We start from the raw sequence: 20,886 nt of genomic DNA, 5'->3' as shown, positions 1-20,886 counted from the left end.
GGCGAGACGACACAGGGAACGGTGCCAAGAGCCGGTGGTGATAGGCGGTGGCAGACACAGCAGGGGGCTCCAGTAGCCCGCTTACAGCATTTGGCCGCGCTGCGCGGGCGGCGTCTGAGACCTTGTCCCGCGTGGGTGGCGGCGCCTCCGACTGCCACAGTCACGCACGCGTTGGCCTACTCGGCACACACTGTCTCCACAAATTGCGTGTTGTGCTAGGCTGCCACGCCCGGACGACCACGCGGTACAGTCCTTAGTTGATATGTTCACCTCGATATCGCGCAAACCCCTGAGGGCGAAGGGAGCGAGGGAATCCAAGGGAAGGTGGTCGTGATCTTCCCATCCCTCACCCCCTCACAAAGAACATTTACTAAAAGAGTCAGTTACACACTGTCACAAAAACGAATACACCCTTATAATGACTTACAGCCCACTCAAGATTTATTGCTGAAGAGTGCATTCGGAGTACATGAAATGATTACACTCACACATCAATGGCACAAGCGGTTGTGAGGTATCAGGTACTGACCCACGCTAAAACACCCATATTAAAATGTGGTGTAGCCTCCTTGTGCGGCAACTTAGGCGCTGACTCCGGCATCCAGTCGATCCTACTGATGCCGAATGCTGTCCTGGGATACGTCACTTCTGTTCCTATCGCATCCCACACGTGCTCGTTTGAAGTTAAGTATTGATATCACATTGGCCAACGAAGTTGCTGCATGTCTTGCAGAGCACGTTGAGTGTATGGGCGAGCATTATCCTGTTGGAATAACACATTACCTTCATTTTCCAAAAACTGCAAAAGAATTGGGCTAACAATACTTTGGACGTACCGAGCACTGGTTAGCGTCTCCTCCAGAAGTGCCAAAGGTGAATGAAGGTTATTGCATCACAGAACATAAGGCCTGGAGTGAGCCCAGTACGTCTCGGACGAATACACTTTACGAGGCAGCGCTCGACAAGTTTACGTCGTACGCGTAAAAGACCATCACTTGCAGGCAGAATCTGATTTCAACACTGAAAATCAAGGGGTGCCATTTGATTTTCCAAGCGACCCTTTGACGACAGTAATCGAACCGAGCACAACGGAGCTATGCCGCAAGTGGAAAACGAGCTAGAGGTGCACCTGTCGTAGTCTCACTGCTAATAAACAGTCGGCAACAATTCGTATTGACACTTCTGGACTCACAAGCGCTGTGATGTCTGTACGATCTGCCACTGCTACTCTTAGAATACGAAGATCCTGATGGGCGTCTGTGCTCCGTGAACGTCCAGAACTTTGCCTACGGGTATGAGGATGTTCACGTGATGAATACCAGCATCGTTGCACAACTGATGCAGCACGTCCAACCTGTGTGGCAATTCTTCGGAAGCATCGTTCTATCAGTCGGAAGGCCACAATCTGATTCTTTTCAAATTCGCTCAGTTTGACATAGGAAGCACGAATGTCTCTCCGTGGCATAGTTGCCTACTTGCTTCACACGTTTGCCCCACACTGAACCTTCTGGCTATGAGCATTCCCTATTAAAGGATTGACACAGATAGCGCGCTGGTGGCTATGCCACTACGCTATCTGTGGAAAATGGCGTTGACATCAGTACAGCATGTCATTCTCAATGGAGAGAAGTCTTCCGAAGTAAGAGTGATTTCAGGTGTGCCGCAGGGGAGTGTCGTAGGACCGTTGCTATTCACAATATATATCAATGACATCGGAAGTCCTTTTTGCGGATGATGCTGTAGTATATCGAGAGATTGTAACAATGGAAAATTGTACTGAAATGCAGGAGGATCTGCAACGAATTGACACATGGTGCAGGGAATGGCAGTTGAATCTCAGTGTAGACAAGTGTAATGCGCTGCGAAAACACAGAAAGAAAGATCCTTTATCATTTAGCTACAATGTAGCAGGTCAGCAATTGGAAGCAGTTAATTCCATAAATTATCTGGGAGTAGGCATTAGGAGTGATTGAAAATGGAACGACCATATAAAATTAATCGTCGGTAAAGCAGATGCCAGACTGAGATTCATTGGAAGAATCCTAAGGAAATGCTATTCGAAAACAAAGGAAGTAGGTTACAGTACACTTGTTCGCCAACTGCTTGAATGCTGCTCACAGGTGTGGGATCCGTACCAGATAGGGTTGATAGAAGAGATAGAGAAGATCCAACGGAGAGCAGCGCGCTTCGTTACAGGATCATTTAGTAATCGCGAAAACGTTATGGAGATGATAGATAATCTCCAGTGGAAGACTTTTCAGGAGAGACGCTCAGTAGCTCGGTACGGGCTTTTGTTGAAGTTTCGAGAACATACCTTCACCGAAGAGTCAAGCAGTATATTGCTCCCTCCTACGTATATCTCGCGAAGAGACCATGAGGATAAAATCTGAGAGATTAGAGCCCACACAGAGGCATACCGACACTCTTTCTTTCCACGAACAATACGAGACTGGAATAGAAGGGAGAACCGGTAGAGGTACTCAAAGTACCCTCCGCCACACACCGTCAGGTGGCTTGCGGAGTATGGATGTAGATGCAGATCAGTACATCTACTATCCCCCAGGTGGTATATGTCATCATCTCATAAAAATTGGCGTCGTCTTTCCAGGTGTTCTAATTTCTTTTCGTCTTTAGTATAGCCATTCCCAACTTTCTTAGCTACTAGGAAGACTCAAATGAAAATCTTTAAAGTGTAATTAAAAATTGGCATTTCGCACCGTTGTTCAGCAAGTTGTCACTATCGTTACCAATGATATAAGGAATGTCCTGTAGGTGGAAGAATACTACAGACAAGCGAAACGCGGGCAGATTACCAGTTTAAAATTACTGCCCACTTGCAACGTTCATCAAGGAAGAATGGCGTTCTGACATACATTTTCGGAGTAGTGAAGGTACGAAATCTATTGAAAAACATCGGTGATTGAAGGCGCAGCGTGGTGATGCACGTTTGGCACTGGAGCAAGTGTATGAGTGGAGTAGAAAGTTTGGAAATGGTGTGACTTTTGTGGCAGACGCCCAGTGTTCCGGTCAGGCATACCATGTTGTGACACCAAAGTCTACTGCAGAAGTTGAAGCCGTTGTAATGGGAAATCCCTGAACGTACTCGAAACGATTGAAAGAAACTAAATTCTGTTCGCCTGCTCGTTCGCATGGCAATAGTATCGACATCTGCGGCCGTAATCGTAATGTTAAGTGAAATGCTGATAATGATCAGTGCACACTTCGATTTTACTTCGTGTAAAAATATTATTCTTGTAATAGAATAAATCTTAACTCTCGGCCAAGAATTCTTTATTAACGTTACTAATCCGTAGCGTTTCGGCGTTATGCCATTTACAGAAAATCTAAAAAAGACGTAGAATACATGACTACCAGAGCGATGACATTGAATAAATTACGACAAGTATACATTGAGAGCAAGCACTAGAGTATAGTGTCAACATAGCAGAACAGTAGACCTTCCCAAAACATAATGATACAAAGTATGTCGTCGAAGTTACTATGAAGAAGCATTAGCGCAAACAGGTTACAGTGCGCTCGTTTCGACGTCAGAAAAACAGCTCCATCAGATGGCGTTAACGTATACGCCTTTTCTAAGAAGGGGGACCCGCCGTCGATCGCTCTCTGACACAATTGAAACTTAACTTGGTGAAAGAATGGTGAAACTGTACGGGCACTCATTTTGTTTTAGGCGCCAACACTCAATAGTTTTCCAGAAATTGAGTCAAAGTTTTGACGCTACTTCATTAGTTAACGCGCAACATTAAACCAAGCGTGTCGGTAGCATAGTGGCTAGGGGCACAGTTACAAAATTTTTGAACTCCGTGTTCAGATCCAATCTTATGTTTTTTTGTTATGAGTATGTCACATCAAGACATCAATATTTTTTTGTGAGGTTGAGAAACAGAATGAAACTACTGAGAAGAGAAACAAGTATTTCAAATCTTAATACAGACTAGCTATGTGTCCATACCTCTCAATGGAAGTTAAACAAGGGCCTTTGCGTACCGTCGCTGTTAAGCTGAGCAGGCTCCTAAAACTTTAAATTACGATACCTTTCTTTTCTTGTTCCGATTTTGATGAAATAAAGCCTTTACATTGCCCCAACTACTCTCAAGTTAACTGCGAAAACCCCATGAAAATATGTCTAGTAGTTTTGGAGATTAGCGTGTTCAGACACGACGATTTTATAGTTTTATTACTATAGAATATTATTTCATCATCACACAATCTTGTACATTCTTATACGAAAAACATATAAATTCTATTAGAATTTCAAATTTTTCTTTCAATATAGCCCAATTCTCTTTCATTATAGCCCAATTCTCAGAGTTATAAGTACCATAAGAACATTCATATCATACACATTCAGAGCACCATAAGCACCGTGGGAAGGCACAGATAGCACAGTCACATATTTTAGTGTGAATGTGATTAGAAAAAGCAACCTCGTTAACATTGCTAAAGACGATCGGGCGATAAATTCGGGGCACACCAAGCATATCAAAGCATTTTCTCGACAGCTGGAGCCTGCGATCGATTACGGACCCAAATATTTATTTCATTAATTGCATTGCTTCTATTTCCGTTTGCTGTGCGATGAGAATAGGACACTTCTGTAATGGGCGGTTATAATTCTCCACCTGTCAGTAAAAGTATAGGTCGTGGGGTTGACAGAATGGCATACGCTTTGGCGGAATTACTTTCAATGAACACATGGAAAAAAATGGCGCTCAGCACTATGGGACTTAACATCTGAGGTCATCAGTCAACTAGACTTAAAACTACTTAAACCTAACAAACATAAGGACAGCACACACATCCCTGCCCGAGGCAGGATTCGAACCTGCGACCGCAGCAGCAGCGCGGTTCCAGACTGACGCGCCTAGAACCTCTCGGCCACAATGCTCGGCGAACACATGGATATTCCGATTTCATCGTCAAGCAGGATGAATAGCTTTACCCATCACACAAGTCAATAATCACAGAATTTTTACGTAAGGTCACAAAACTTTGTCTAAAAACTGACAATAAATATCTTTTTTGAGCTTTCCAGATTTAGCGGCTGTTGCGTACGCATCATGACGCCGCCTTATAACTGGTTTACATCTTGTTGAACTCGAGGACCAGATTTGCCACTGACTCCTCGGAGACAAAGAAAAGCTATTAGTAATTGCTTTTTGGAAAGCGTTAAGTATTGGGCCATTGTGAACGAGCATGCTCACAAGTACAAAACAGCTATCACGATGGAGGGCTCAAATGACAAGCGTAGGATCTGATTGAGATAAATATAAAAGGATCGATTCGTGTGTGTTCGATCGTTTTATAGAGACCTATAAACAATGAACATGTGGTTACTAGACAAGCACTGTGGCAGTAAGCAATGCCTAAAGCAGCCTCATTGCTGTCAGTAAGACGGGATTTCAAAGCCTCAAAAACCTGGTGCGATTTATTCAAGGGGACACACATAATTCAGCAGCGTCGTGTCACCAAACACACCAGCACCAGTGAAAAACTTACGTTTGGTGAATCATTGGAAACATCGAGATTCTTTTGACTTCAGACCTCCATTATAATTCCTGAATTCAACCCCGATCTTGTTGTAAATACGAATCAAACGGAATTTATCACATTTGTAGTAAGAGAATGTTATCGGTTTGAGGCGAGAAAATTAAATAGCCGTCGCCCAATTGAAACAAAGAAATCTATCATCAGCTTTTGGACGAAGTTTCCGACTTAACATAAAAATGGAGCTGTTCCTGTACATTATTTACTCGCGGGGTGTGCAAAGCTATCACTCCTTATACAATGGTCTGTTTATCGATGAAATCGGAAAATCGACGTGTTCATTAAAAGAAATTCCATCAAAGTGTATGCAGTTCCGTCAACACTACGACGTGTACATTTACTGACAGGTGAAGAATTGCATTCGCCCATTACAGAAGTGTCCTATTCTCATTGCACAGCAAACGTAAACCATAAGTAGAAGCTATGAAATTAATAAAATATACACCTGGATCCGTAATGAACTGCAGGCTGCAGCTTTCGAGAAACAGCTTTGATATGCTTGGTTTACCGCAAAATTATCGCCAGATTGCGAGGTACTTAGCAACGTTGATGAAGTTCATTCCCTAATGATATTCAGTTAGATGAATGTAACTGTGGCATATGTGCCCTCGTACGTTTCTGTTGGTGATTCGATTTTTTATGCTTTGAACGTTTTTTATGATAGATATCACACTGGGGAGTACGCTGGTTATAAAAGCAATACACTGGATGTAAAAGATCAAAACAAAAATTGTTGTACTAGAATTTTTATTTATTTTCTCTTGGGCACTCAGCGTGGTAGATGGGCTGCAATGATAAAATTAAAAAAAACAGTAATGTACCAGAATGTCCGCCCCGGTAGCTGAGTGGTCAGCGTGACAGACTGTCAATCCTAAGGGCCCGGGTTCGATTCCCGGCTGGGTCGGAAATTTTCTCCGCTCAGGGACTGGGTGTTCTGTTGTCCTAATCATCATCATTTCATCCCCATCGACACGCAGGTCGCCGAAGTGGCGTCAAATCGAAAGACCTGCACCAGGCGAACGGTCTACCCGACGGGAGGCCCTAGCCACACGACATTGCCCCCCCCCCCCCCCCATGAACCATGGACCTTGCCGTTGGTGGGGAGGCTTGCGTGCCTCAGCGATACAGATAGCCGTACCGTAGGTGCAACCACAACGGAGGGGTATCTGTTGAGAGACCAGACAAACGTGTGGTTCCTGAAGAGGGGCAGCAGCCTTTTCAGTAGTTGCAAGGGCAACAGTCTGGATGATTGACTGATCTGGCCTTGTAACAATAACCAAAACGGCCTTGCTGTGCTGGTACTGCGAACGGCTGAAAGCAAGGGGAAACTACAGCCGTCATTTTTCCCGAGGGCATGCAGCTTTACTGTATGATTACATGATGATGGCGTCCTCTTGGGTAAAATATTCCGGAGTTAAAATAGTCCCCCATTCGGATCTCCGGGCGGGGACTACTCAAGAGGATGTCATTATCAGTAGAAAGAAAACTGGCGTTCTACGGATCGGAGCGTGGAATGTCAGATCCCTTAATCGGGCAGGTAGGTTAGAAAATTTAAAAAGGGAAATGGATAGGTTGAAGTTAGATATAGTGGGAATTAGTGAAGTTCGGTGGCAGGAGGAACAAGACTTCTGGTCAGGTGACTACAGGGTTATAAACACAAAATCAAATAGGGGTAATGCAGGAGTAGGTTTAATAATGAATAGGAAAATAGGAATGCGGGTAAGCTACTACAAACAGCATAGTGAACGCATTATTGTGGCCAAGATAGATACGAAGCCCACACCTACTACAGTAGTACAAGTTTATATGCCAACTAGCTCTGCAGATGACGAAGAAATTGAAGAAATGTATGATGAAATAAAAGAAATTATTCAGATTGTGAAGGGAGACGAAAATTTAATAGTCATGGGTGACTGGAATTCGAGTGTAGGAACAGGGAGAGAAGGAAACATAGTAGGTGAATATGGATTGGGGGACAGAAATGAAAGAGGAAGCCGCCTGGTAGAATTTTGCACAGAGCACAACTTAATCATAACTAACACTTGGTTTAAGAATCATGAAAGAAGGTTGTATACATGGAAGAACCCGGGAGATACTAAAAGGTATCAGATAGATTATATAATGGTAAGACAGAGATTTAGGAACCAGGTTTTAAATTGTAAGACATTTCCAGGGGCAGATGTGGACTCTGACCACAATCTATTGGTTATGACCTGTAGATTAAAACTGAAGAAACTGCAAAAAGGTGGGAATTTAAGGAGATGGGACCTGGATAAACTAAAAGAACCAGAGGTTGTACAGAGATTCAGGGAGAGCATAAGGGAGCAATTGACAGGAATGGGGGAAATAAATACAGTAGAAGAAGAATGGGTAGCTTTGAGGGATGAAGTAGTGAAGGCAGCAGAGGATCAAGTAGGTAAATACATGAGGGCTAGTAGAAATCCTTGGGTAACAGAAGAAATATTGAATTTAATTGATGAAAGGAGAAAATATAAAAATGCAGTAAGTGAAACAGGCAAAAAGGAATACAAACGTCTCAAAAATGATATCGACAGGAAGTGCAAAATGGCTAAGCAGGGATGGCTAGAGGACAAATGTAAGGATGTAGAGGCCTATCTTACTAGGGGTAAGATAGATACCGCCTACAGGAAAATTAAAGAGACCTTTGGAGATAAGAGAACGACTTGTATGAATATCAAGAGCTCAGATGGAAACCCAGTTCTAAGCAAAGAAGGGAAAGCAGAAAGGTGGAAGGAGTATATAGAGAGTCTATACAAGGGCGATGTACTTGAGGACAATATTATGGAAATGGAAGAGGATGTAGATGAAGATGAAATGGGAGATACGATACTGCGTGAAGAGTTTGACAGAGCACTGAAAGACCTGAGTCGAAACAAGGCCCCCGGAGTAGACAATATTCCATTGGAACTACTGACGGCCGTGGGAGAGCCAGTCCTGACAAAACTCTACCATCTGGTGAGCAAGATGTATGAAACAGGCGAAATACCCTCAGACTTCAAGAAGAATATAATAATTCCAATCCCAAAGAAAGCAGGTGTTGACAGATGTGAAAATTACCGAACTATCAGCTTAATAAGTCACAGCTGCAAAATACTAACACGAATTCTTTACAGACGAATGCAAAAACTAGTAGAAGCCAACTTCGGGGAAGATCAGTTTGGATTCCGTAGAAACACTGGAACACGTGAGGCAATAATGACCTTACGACTTATCTTAGAAGAAAGATTAAGGAAAGGCAAACCTACGTTTCTAGCATTTGTAGACTTAGAGAAAGCTTTTGACAATGTTGACTGGAATACTCTCTTTCAAATTCTAAAGGTGGCAGGGGTAAAATACAGGGAGCGAAAGGCTATTTACAATTTGTACAGAAACCAGATGGCAGTTATAAGAGTCGAGGGACATGAAAGGGAAACAGTGGTTGGGAAGGGAGTAAGACAGGGTTGTATCCTGTCCCCGATGTTGTTCAATCTGTATATTGAGCAAGCAATAAAGGAAACAAAAGAAAAATTCGGGGTAGGTATTAAAATTCATGGAGAAGAAATAAAAACTTTGAGGTTCGCCGATGACATTGTAATTCTGTCAGAGACAGCAAAGGACTTGGAACAGCAGTTGAATGGAATGGACAGTGTCTTGAAAGGAGGATATAAGATGAACATCAACAAAAGCAAAACAAGGATAATGGAATGTAGTCTAATTAAGTCGGGTGATGCTGAGGGAATTACATTAGGAAATGAGGCACTTAAAGTAGTAAAGGAGTTTTGCTATTTGGGGAGCAAAATAACTGATGATGGTCGAAGTAGAGAGGATATAAAATGTAGGCTGGCAATGGCAAGGAAAGCGTTTCTGAAGAAGAGAAATTTGTTAACATCCAGTATTGATTTAAGTGTCAGGAAGTCATTTCTGAAAGTATTCGTATGGAGTGTAGCCATGTATGGAAGTGAAACATGGACGATAAATAGTTTGGACAAGAAGAGAATAGAAGCTTTCGAAATGTGGTGCTACAGAAGAATGCTGAAGATTAGATGGGTAGATCACATAACTAATGAGGAAGTATTGAATAGGATTGGGGAGAAGAGAAGATTGTGGCACAACTTGACCAGAAGAAGGGATCGGTTGGTAGGACATGTTCTGAGGCATCAAGGGATCACCAATTTAGTATTGGAGGGCAGCGTGGAGGGTAAAAATCGTAGGGGGAGACCAAGAGATGAATACACTAAGCAGATTCAGAAGGATGTAGGTTGCAGTAGGTACTGGGAGATGAAAAAGCTTGCACAGGATAGAGTAGCATGGAGAGCTGCATCAAACCAGTCTCAGGACTGAAGACCACAACAACAACACCAGAATGTTGCTATAATTGTTAACTGCTAGACGTTTTACATTAGCAATAGGCCTGTTTCGGCATTATCACCATTTTCAGGCTATCTGCAATCAAATATGCAGAACATAATACACAAAAATTTTATAGTTAACTTAACTGAATTCACGCAGCTCTATTCGGTGTCCATGTGCTTAGCTGGGTGGTTATGTGTTGCCTCCAATGCAGCGGGCCTGGGTTCAATTCCCGGCCAGGTTATGGATTTTCTCTGCTTGTGGACTGGGTGTTGTGTTGTCCTCATCATCATTTCATCCTCATCATCGGCACGTAAGTCGCCCAGTGTGGCGTCGACTGAAATAAGACTTGCACTCGGCAGCCGAACTTCTCTGGATGGGGCCTCCCAGCCAACAATGCCATACGCTCATTTCGTTTTAGCTCAATTCGGGTTAGTCAACATAAAATAAAAACACAGATATATACACTTTACCAAAACATAACAAAGATTATAACACAACGCCATAGATAATTACGATACATATACAAATGAATAAACAGATTGTAACTGTACAGCATCTCTGGATTAGCTGTCAATTGTAGCTATCTAACCGCAATAGTATATACAAGGGCTAAAAGACCAACAGCAATTAATAGAGATAATTAAGTTAAATATTTAAAATCTTGGCTGCGGTTGGAATTGCCCTGTGCAGTAACAATATTGTAAGTCAGCGACAGCGCCAATATGCAATGTGGAAGTAAGTACTGGCACACAGTAAAACAAAATTTTTATTAGTTATAATGTTACAACTCTAACAAAGTATATTTGGTTGCAGGTAACCTGAGGATGGCGATAATGCGGATGTAGGCCTACTGCTAATGTAAAGTGTCTTGCAATTAACAATTATAGCAGCATTCTGGTACATTACCGTTTTTTATTTTTGGCGATAATGCGGATGTAGGCCTACTGCTAATGTAAAGTGTCTTGCAATTAACAATTATAGCAGCATTCTGGTACATTACCGTTTTTTATTAGAATTTATATGTCCTTCATTTTGAATTACTGTTAGTAACATAAGGTTGTAGAGGATGAGCCACGTAAGACGTAATACCTGTCTTACTTCTTGAACGGTTACACATATCTAAACGTAGCTTTCGGCAAAAGTTAGAGCGTCGAAGGGCACGTATTTTTTGCGTGGTTAATGCTTTTAGCAGTGCTATCAACGGAGATATTGAAGAAAGTGCGGTTTTTTAAAACAGAACCTTATACTTTTTATAACTGCATTCGACAGCTCTTGGGAAGACAATTACGGTAATATAGCGTTTGTCAATGTTGACATTGAAACCTGTCGAAAAAATTCGAAAAATGTGTCCAATTTACGACCTAGATGCAGGTTCACCTACGAATGTTGTATATGGAAATACGAAATAGGCTAGAATACAGTATATCACAAAGGGCTTAGGAAAACTAGTTCAGATTTGTGTATCCTCCCAGAGTTACGTGAGCTGAAACAGAGATAGCAACTGTTTATTCTTCAAAAATAGAGGTCTTGTACGCTGAAAAACTACCGTATTAAATATCTAAATGTTACAAGGAAGATTTGACCTATCTTTTCCTGTACGCGCCTGTGTGCTTGTTAGAGGTAAAATATATCCTGTCGGAGAACTGTCTCTATCTACACTGCTCTAATTTGTATCACATGGGATACATTCGCTGAAGTAACCATTTTATTAATGATACTTTTGTTACCACCTTTACACCGAAATTTAAGTCTTCTTAATGAAACGTCGTTTCATGTTGAACATAAGCGCTTAATGACAGCGTTACCAGTTACGTGCAATACAAGTGTCGACCTATTTGACATCGCAATGCAATTTCGTACACGCGTAAATGAAATAAATAATTTACTGACAATAATTTGATAACCATCCAAACCACATTACATAAATTTTGTCTTCCACACAAATAGCTTTACCCTTTATTTAAACATGTGGTCAAACTGTTGACCATGGACTGAAAGGCACATTTGCAATCGCCTTTTGAAAGGATGTTGATGAACAGAGTAATTACAGTGGATGACATGGTACAGTATGCAGTGGCGATTCGACAACACTCATCGTCTGGGGTAGTTGGGGTTTCGTCATAGACTGCGTCTCTGAGTGCTTCCCAAAGAAAGAAATCAAAAGGAATCAAATCGGGGGACCTCGCAGGCTATTTGACAACCGAAGTTCGTTCTGTCCAACGTCCAGGAAAGTTCTCATTCAGTATTTGCGCTGAAACACGGGACGAGTGAGCTGGAAAACCGTCGGTTTCAACCACACACACTGTCGAATATCCAGTGGTACCTCTTCTACAGTAACACGCAGAATGTTCGTCAGCAAGTGTGGGTACACTTGTCCATTTATAACGTCTAAGATGAAGTAATATCCTACAGTGTAATTTCCTATGATGCCGCATCATACGTTTACGCTTCACGGCTGTTGATGTTGCATCTGACGAAGCCAGTGTGGATTTTCGACTGTCCCAGCTTCTTCGGATTCTCTGTCAGTTGCACTCTTCTTTCTTGTTCTCTCTTTGACGTTCAAACAGCCTGTCCGCACCAGAGTCTCAACTCCACAAACAGAGAAAAAATTTTTAGAGTATAGAAGCGTATAAAAAGAGTAATGAGTAGTGTAAATCCAAGAAGATCATGTCGAAACCTATTCAAAGAATTGGGCATATTAACCACAGCTTCTCAGTATATTTATTCCTTAATGAAGTTTGTTGTAAATAATACATCTCTTTTTCCAACTAACTGCTTAGTACACAGTATCAATACTAGGAATAAGAACAATATACTTAAAGATTTAAAATCACTTACTCTTGACCGGAAAGGAGTCCAGTATTCAGCAACACATATTTTCAATAAATTACCAGATACCATTCAGAGTTTAGTTTCAGACAAGGCACAATTTAAACATAATTTAAAAGAATTTTTGGTGACCAACTCCTTCTATTCCACCCATGAGTTTCTCAACAAGTGCAGTAGACCATTTTAATGAAAATTTATTATACTTTAATTTTTGACAATAATTGGTTGTAACAGCCAAGTAACTACCTACTGTGTGAATGATGGATGTATGGGAAGCAGATGTAAATCTTAAGTCTGTAAATAGTGGAAGTTTAATTTTAAACCTTGTACATAATCTGACTGTGCTTAACTGAGGATCACTGAAATGAATAATTTACTTTAATTTTTGACAATACTTGGTTGTAATAGCCAAGAAACTAGAAAATGTATGAATGATGGATTTAAAGAATGCAGATGTAAGTATTAAACCTGTAAATATTAGCTGTTTAAATTTAATTCATGTACATAATTTTACTGTTTATTGACTGAGGATCATTAAAATTAATGAAACTCAACATTTTTTTAATGTGTTTATCTGACATGTTCCATACCCAGGAGGATTCCCTCTTTTATGGGTCTATGGAATAAATAATTAATCTAATCTAATAATTCGTGCGACTGCCTGGCGCGTCGGACACAGGCGTTCCGGTCAGAAAGCCCTATACCGCTGTACTGCTCCTACGGCATTTCTTTTTCGTTCACCATATGAAAGTAGTCTGTTCAGCTTCTTCTCATTGGTGTAAATGTCTGCACTCAGTAAGTGCTGAAGCAGAAATGAGTGCTGACAAGTAAATTGGCAAATGTGTTGACATTCTGACACAGGGTAGGACGAGGCTCTGCTTGGCTGTGTTTGCACTACTAAAGCCGATTCCGGCTATCGGCTCTCACATTCTAGGACATTTCTCGAATTTTTTTTACGACAGGTTTCAACATCAACATTAACAAACGCTATATCATTGCAATCGTCTTCTCAAGAGCTATCGAATGCACTTATAAAAAGTATACAGTTCCATTTAAGAAAATCTACTTGCTTCAGTATCTCCGCTGGTATTAGCACTAAAAACATTAACCACACAAAAAAAATCTGTGGCCCCGGACGCTCTAACATCTGCCGAAAACCACGTTTCAAGATTGTAACTGTTAACGAAATAAAAGAGATGATAAGTCTCACATGTCTCACCCTGTGTAAGATTCTTGATGATAAAATTTAATTTTGATGAGATTGAAATGCATATTTATTTTGTAAATAATTCCACTGTATTTCTCAATGTCTCAAAAATGTTAATCTCATTTATGACACATACTTCCGCAAAGGCAAGAGAAAAATAAATAACACAAGATTGGGTTTGAACACGGAGCGCAAATATTGGAAACTTTCAGCTGTGGTGGCGATCATGGATGACTCAACTTGGAAAGTGTGAGCGTAGCGCACATTTGGAATGTGATTCTGGATCTAGCCTTGGTACCGTCAGGGTGTAACATTTCGTGTTAGGCGTTCTCCTCTGTGTCTCCTCCTGAAGACGTTTTATTACGAGCTAGCAAGTGCACGGTGTCGGTCACCCGGACAGAAGTAATTCGTGAAGGGTTTTTCCTCACAGACAGAGCATGTTAGAAGAGTCGGCGGCGCAGATCTCAGTGACTGCACCAACTGTTTGCTTTTTGCCGACTTTGTACTACTGAAGACGTTTGTAATAAAGTATTTTGGCTGCTCCGCCACTGTAGGGACTTTGTAAAAGTTTTTGCACTGAAGCCCTCAGCAGCACGTGTTCTCGGTGTCGCCAGTACCACCCAAATTTTCTATTTTTTCTAATTAAACTTCTCACGACCGATCGCCATGCTGTTAGACAGTCGGAAAGTAGCATTTAATGTGCGGATCAAATCAGTCTGCTCGTTATTTGAGGGTGGGAGCCCCTTTAAGTATGCGACCAACTTCTCATTCAATATTCCAGTCCTTGTGCCTTTAATAAGAGGAGTTATTGTAATGTATACTTTATTTTTTCCAGGTCCTTAGTTCAGTAAACCACTTTGTTATACTTAAACTGTTTGTCATTCAGTAGTCAATTAATTGCTGCCATTTCCTCCCTTATTGATTAATGACTACTAAGGAAACTAATTACTGCATAATTCAATTCAATTATCGCGTCATATACAGGGTCACTTCACTAATTGTTTCCACGTTTATTTATCCTTGTGCTATAGTTATCGTGATAGAAAACGGGGGGATTGAGTGCGTGATCAAGCCACATACAGATTCTTTACAATTAATGTGTCCACAAAACACTTCTTACCCCCAGCACCTCGCAAAATTACTAAAATAAATATGATTAATAAAATATATCTGTTTATTTAACATAGATTCAGGGTTTTCGATTTTGTAGAGGTATATAGTCGCGTCTTGCCAAAGGCATCATTGTGTTGTACATACTACATAATTGTTTTCTGTCCAGTTGATAATGTGTCTGGCTTCTAGCAAAAGCTGTCCAATAACATTTTGCAATGTGGTTGACTCTGAAAGCATTTATGTTTTCTTGGAAATATGTTCTGAAATATCTGCCTGATTTCCTTACATAGTAGACAGGACAATTAGGGAATAATACTTTATATACTCCACTGCTGCTGAATTTTTTGTTATTTGTTTTTATGTTGTGGGCTACTAAGTGTTCTAACGTGGAGAATGCAGTTGTTACATGGTTTTTTAATAGGCTTGCAATTTTTGTGGTATGGGGCCCAAGTATGAAAACAGGTAAATATTTTCTCTTCTTTCTTAGTGAAGCAATTTGTTGTCTTATTTTTGTTTATTTGTGTGTTTAAATCATCGATTGTTTTGACTCTGTAACCGTTGTTTATGGCAATAGTTTTTATCGCGCCCAACCTATCCTAAGATTGGTTTCGTCCAACTCAAGTGAGTTTCATCATTGCAACATTGGGTTAAAGGCAGCATGTTTTGTGTGCAAAAAAAATGGCGCTGAGCACTATGGGACTTAACTTCTGAGGTCATCAATCCCCTAGAACTTAGAACTACTTAAACCTAACTAACCTAAGTATATCACGCACATCCATGCCCGAGGCAGGATTCGAACCTGCGACCGTAGCGGTCGCGTGGCTCCAGACTGTAACGCCTAGAACCGCTCGGCCACACAGGCCGGCTTCTGTGTGCAGTACGACGGGATGATGAGTTGTTAATTGCTTGTGTATGTGTGTTTTCAGCGTATGCTGAACTTATGTTTTTATTTGAGGTTGGTGATTCCAAGATTCAAGAAATTCACGCTTTTGTTGCCATCATGTTTTATTGTGAATGTGTATATTTGTGGAATGAAGTGAATAATTCAAGAAGTCCCTCAGTTTTCTCTCCTGTACCATATGCATTTGGCGGCTAATGCCGTTTTCCCAGTGAAGGCTGGGTCTCACACCTTTCCTACATCTGTTTCTTTAATGACTTAAAATATTATTTTTCTGTTTAGATGTACACCTGAGGATGTGTGTGTAGGCAAGAAATCAGTTTTGTTTCATTAAAGATTGTCGTACAGCTGTACGCTGTGTTCTTTTTGCAAGACGTCTTTCTTATTTGTTAGGAAAGTTTTTCACTGTTTTTCCGCTGTTTCTCGCGTATTTTCGGCACTTGATTGTTGAAATACAAAACCTAACATCCAGCATTCTCATAACAGGAACATGCACGTCTCCTCACTCAAGAACAAAAGTAAATTGTGTATTAGACGATTTGCACCCCACGATGGACCCACGGGGTCCGCAATGGACTGTGTAGTTTAATAAAACACGAAAAAATTGTAACCGATGGTGTTTTTTGTTTTTTACACTTCTTGTGTTAAGGAGACGTAATTCATCGGCGAAAGCATTGGCTTATAAAACACTCTTTCGACGAAGATGGGAGCGTCTCTTCATAGTATTGTTTCGTAAGTGTGAAAGCGTTACGGAGATGTTCCACAGATGCTACCAGGGAGGAGTATGCAAGAGGTTTGCAATTGAAATTCCGGGAACTACGTTCCGAGAAGAGTCAGCCATCATATTACTGTACTTTCTCGCAAATGCGTTCTGTGAAATGAGTACGATGAGAACTTAGTGCTCGTACGGAGATTTAGCAGCATCCGCTCTTCCCCAGCACCATTCAAGACTGCAGTAGGGAAGAATAGAAATCGTAGTGGCACCCTTCAATTCAAACCGTATGGTGGCTTGTGGAATACAGATTTAGATTATGAAGTAGTTTCAAGGGACTTCCAGAAAAAACGAAAACTTAGAACTGCCTAAAAGCGTTTACGATTAAGAACAGAAAGGCGTATTACCGAATTCTCACATTGTCAGAAAATGTTTGAAGAAAGAAGAGAGCACCTGTATCAAGATTGTCGTACAGCTGTACGCTGTGTTCTTTTTGCAAGACGTCTTCCTTATTTGTTAAGAAAGTATTTCACTGTTCTGCCGCTGTTTCTCTTCTTCATATGTACTATATCTGATCCCATAATTATGTACAGGTATATTTCACTAGTGACTGTATATATATACACTCCTGGAAATTGAAATAAGAACACCGTGAATTCATTGTCCCAGGAAGGGGAAACTTTATTGACACATTCCTGGGGTCAGATACATCACATGATCACACTGACAGAACCACAGGCACATAGACACAGGCAACAGAGCATGCACAATGTCGGCACTAGTACAGTGTATATCCACCTTTCGCAGCAATGCAGGCTGCTATTCTCCCATGGAGACGATCGTAGAGATGCTGGATGTAGTCCTGTGGAACGGCTTGCCATGCCATTTCCACCTGGCGCCTCAGTTGGACCAGTGTTCGTGCTGGACGTGCAGACCGCGTGAGACGACGCTTCATCCAGTCCCAAACATGCTCAATGGGGGACAGATCCGGAGATCTTGCTGGCCAGGGTAGTTGACTTACACCTTCTAAAGCACGTTGGGTGGCACGGAATACATGCGGACGTGCATTGTCCTGTTGGAACAGCAAGTTCCCTTGCCGGTCTAGGAATGGTAGAACGATGGGTTCGATGACGGTTTGGATGTATCGTGCACTATTCAGTGTCCCCTCGACGATCACCAGTGGTGTACGGCCAGTGTAGGAGATCGCTCCCCACACCATGATGCCGGGTGTTGGCCCTGTGTGCCTCGGTCGTATGCAGTCCTGATTGTGGCGCTCACCTGCACGGCGCCAAAAACGCATACGACCATCATTGGCACCAAGGCAGAAGCGACTCTCATCGCTGAAGACGACACGTCTCCATTCGTCCCTCCATTCACGCCTGTCGCGACACCACTGGAGGCGGGCTGCACGATGTTGGGGCGTGAGCGGAAGACGGCCTAACGGTGTACGGGACCGTAGCCCAGCTTCATGGAGACGGTTGCGAATGGTCCTCGCCGATACCCCAGGAGCAACAGTGTCCCTAATTTGCTGGGGAGTGGCGGTGCGGTCCCCTACGGCACTGCGTAGGATCCTACGGTCTTGGCGTGCATCCGTGCGTCGCTGCGGTCCGGTCCCAGGTCGACGGGCACGTGCACCTTCCGCCGACCACTGGCGACAACATCGATGTACTGTGGAGACCTCACGCCCCACGTGTTGAGCAATTCGACGGTACGTCCACCCGGCCTCCCGCATGCCCACTATACGCCCTCGCTCAAAGTCCGTCAACTGCACATACGGTTCACGTCCACGCTGTCGCGGCATGCTACCAGTGTTAAAGACTGCGATGGAGCTCCGTCTGCCACGGCAAACTGGCTGACACTGACGGCGGCGGTGCATAAATGCTGCGCAGCTAGCGCCATTCGACGGCCAACACCGCGGTTCCTGGTGTGTCCGCTGTGCCGTGCGTGTGATCATTGCTTGTACAGCCCTCTCGCAGTGTCCGGAGCAAGTATGGTGGGTCTGACACACCGGTGTCAATGTGTTCTTTTTTCCATTTCCAGGAGTATATATATATATATATATATATATATATATATATATATATATATATATATATATATATATATATGTGTGTGTGTGTGTGTGTGTGTGTGTTTTAATTGCTGCCATTTCCTCCCTTATTGATTAATGACTACTAAGGGAACTAATTACTTCATTACTTCATAATTCAATTAAATTATTGCGTCATATACAGGGTCACTTGAAACTTCCCCTTTGAACAATTCTACACGACTGTGCTTGTACTGACACACAATATTTTGTTAGCGCAACGCAATCTGACTTTCAAAATTCCCTACAAAAGAATGGTCCTGACTAACATTAAACTATACCTTTCACAAATCACTTACCTCACAAAAATCTTCGCTGCTCAAGCTACTGCAATACAGCGAGCGCCACTACTGCCAGCTAAATAAAAGATTCAAACTACTGAAGGCACTAACTACTGATAGGGATAGTTAGCAAATGAAAGATATTAATACAGAACAAACAATGTATTTACCTTAATATCATCACAAGCCATAATATATATATCAGTTCATGACAAATTACAAATCTCCGCCATCTCTCTCCCCACATCCACCACTGCTGGCGGCTCACCTCCAACTGCACAACGCTACACGCTGTTCACATCCAGCTGCCGCTGCCCAACACTACAATGGCAGACAACAATGCAAACTAGCCACAGACTGCACACAGCACAGCCAGTGATTTTCATATTGAGCGCTACGTAACGTTGCCAATAAGAAAACATAAACAGCCTACTTACATAGAGAAAACATAAACAGCCTGAGAAAACATAAACAGCCTACTTACACACTTCACTAATTGTTTCCACGTTTATTTATCCTTGTGATATAGTTATCGTGATAGAAAAGGGGGGTTGAGTGCGTGATCAAGCCACATACAGATTCTTTACAATTAATGTGTCCACAAAACACTTCTTATCCCCAGCATCTCGCAAAATTACTAAAATATATATGATTAATAAAATATATCTGTTCATTTAACAGTCTTTCTTATTTGCCAGGAAAGTTCTTCACTGTTTTGTAATTGATTTCAGAAACCAGCCGCTCTCCCGGCCGTATCAGTTTCCGGGACCGGCGCCGCTACTTCTCAGTCAAGTAGCTCCTCAGTTTGCCCCACAAGGGCTGAGTGCACCTCGCTTGCCAACAGCACTCGCAGATCGGATGGTCACCCATCCAAGTGCTAGCCCAGCCCGACAGTGCTTAGCTTCGGTGATCTGATGGGAAACTGCGTTACCACTGTGGCAAGGCCGTTGGCTTGCGTATTAAAAACTTAACGAGATTTCTTTGCTTATTTCGATAGGTTTCATTTATATTTGACTTCTTGGTTAGGAAAAAGGACTTTATTGGGTTTTCAATATGATTTGGGTGCCTACTTAATACATTTTAATTTCGTTTTGTTTGCGAAAAAAAAACACCTAGGAAACAGTCCAGTCTTCCTCAGTACACTCAGTGCTTTCCCAGTATTTCTGCTGTGCCCAGTGTTGTGACTGGAGGTACCATTATACCAGTGTCAGTGCACCTCACTTACCTGATGCATCAACGGAAGCCGCAGCAATGGTCGCTGTGCTGACAATCTTTGCTACTCCCGTCATCGTTGCGCTGTCAGTGTGGATACTCGTCTTGCTGCGGACAAGCCCATTTCGTCATTCAAGATACTTGGCGAGGTTGTACAGTGCGCACAGGATACGGTGGCGCACGCCCTGCAATCTTTCACAAGTGATTTTACAGAAACTATTCGGTAAAAAAAATTCATTTTTGTCTTACTTGTAGCTTCATGTGCCACATTCGTGATGTGCCCATCACTTCGTTAATGGTCTTACTTACTGTGATATATACGTGGAAGCAAAACACTGCGCGAATTCGAAAAAGTTTGCAATGAAATATAGGGATCGCAATTATTTTGCGTTTGGTGTATATTATATAATATGTTGCTGTGTATGAAATTTAGCTAACATACTGAAGTTTACTTTAGACTTGGGTAGAGGTCATCAATATCGAGAAAATTGATCTGACGTAGCACACCCATTTGTGATAGCGCTGTGCCAGCGATAAAACCAGAGTGAAATATCCACAACATTCCTCATATTTCATAAACAGTTTGAGATACCTAAATGAGGCTTCAGCAAATGGTCGCACACA

At 42.0% G+C, this 20,886-nt stretch overlaps 1 pseudogene; it reads right to left on the bottom strand.

Moving 5' to 3' along the window:
- Positions 1–19,885: 19,885 nt before the first annotated feature.
- Positions 19,886–20,002, bottom strand: LOC126475551 (5S ribosomal RNA; annotated as a pseudogene).
- Between the last annotated feature and the right edge of the window lie 884 nt (positions 20,003–20,886).

Source organism: Schistocerca serialis, chromosome 4, assembly GCF_023864345.2.
Source record: "Schistocerca serialis cubense isolate TAMUIC-IGC-003099 chromosome 4, iqSchSeri2.2, whole genome shotgun sequence".
NCBI classification, from domain to species: Eukaryota; Metazoa; Arthropoda; class Insecta; order Orthoptera; family Acrididae; genus Schistocerca; species Schistocerca serialis.
The sequence above is the reverse complement of the archived record's forward strand: the minus strand, read 5'-3'. Positions and strand labels throughout refer to the sequence as shown.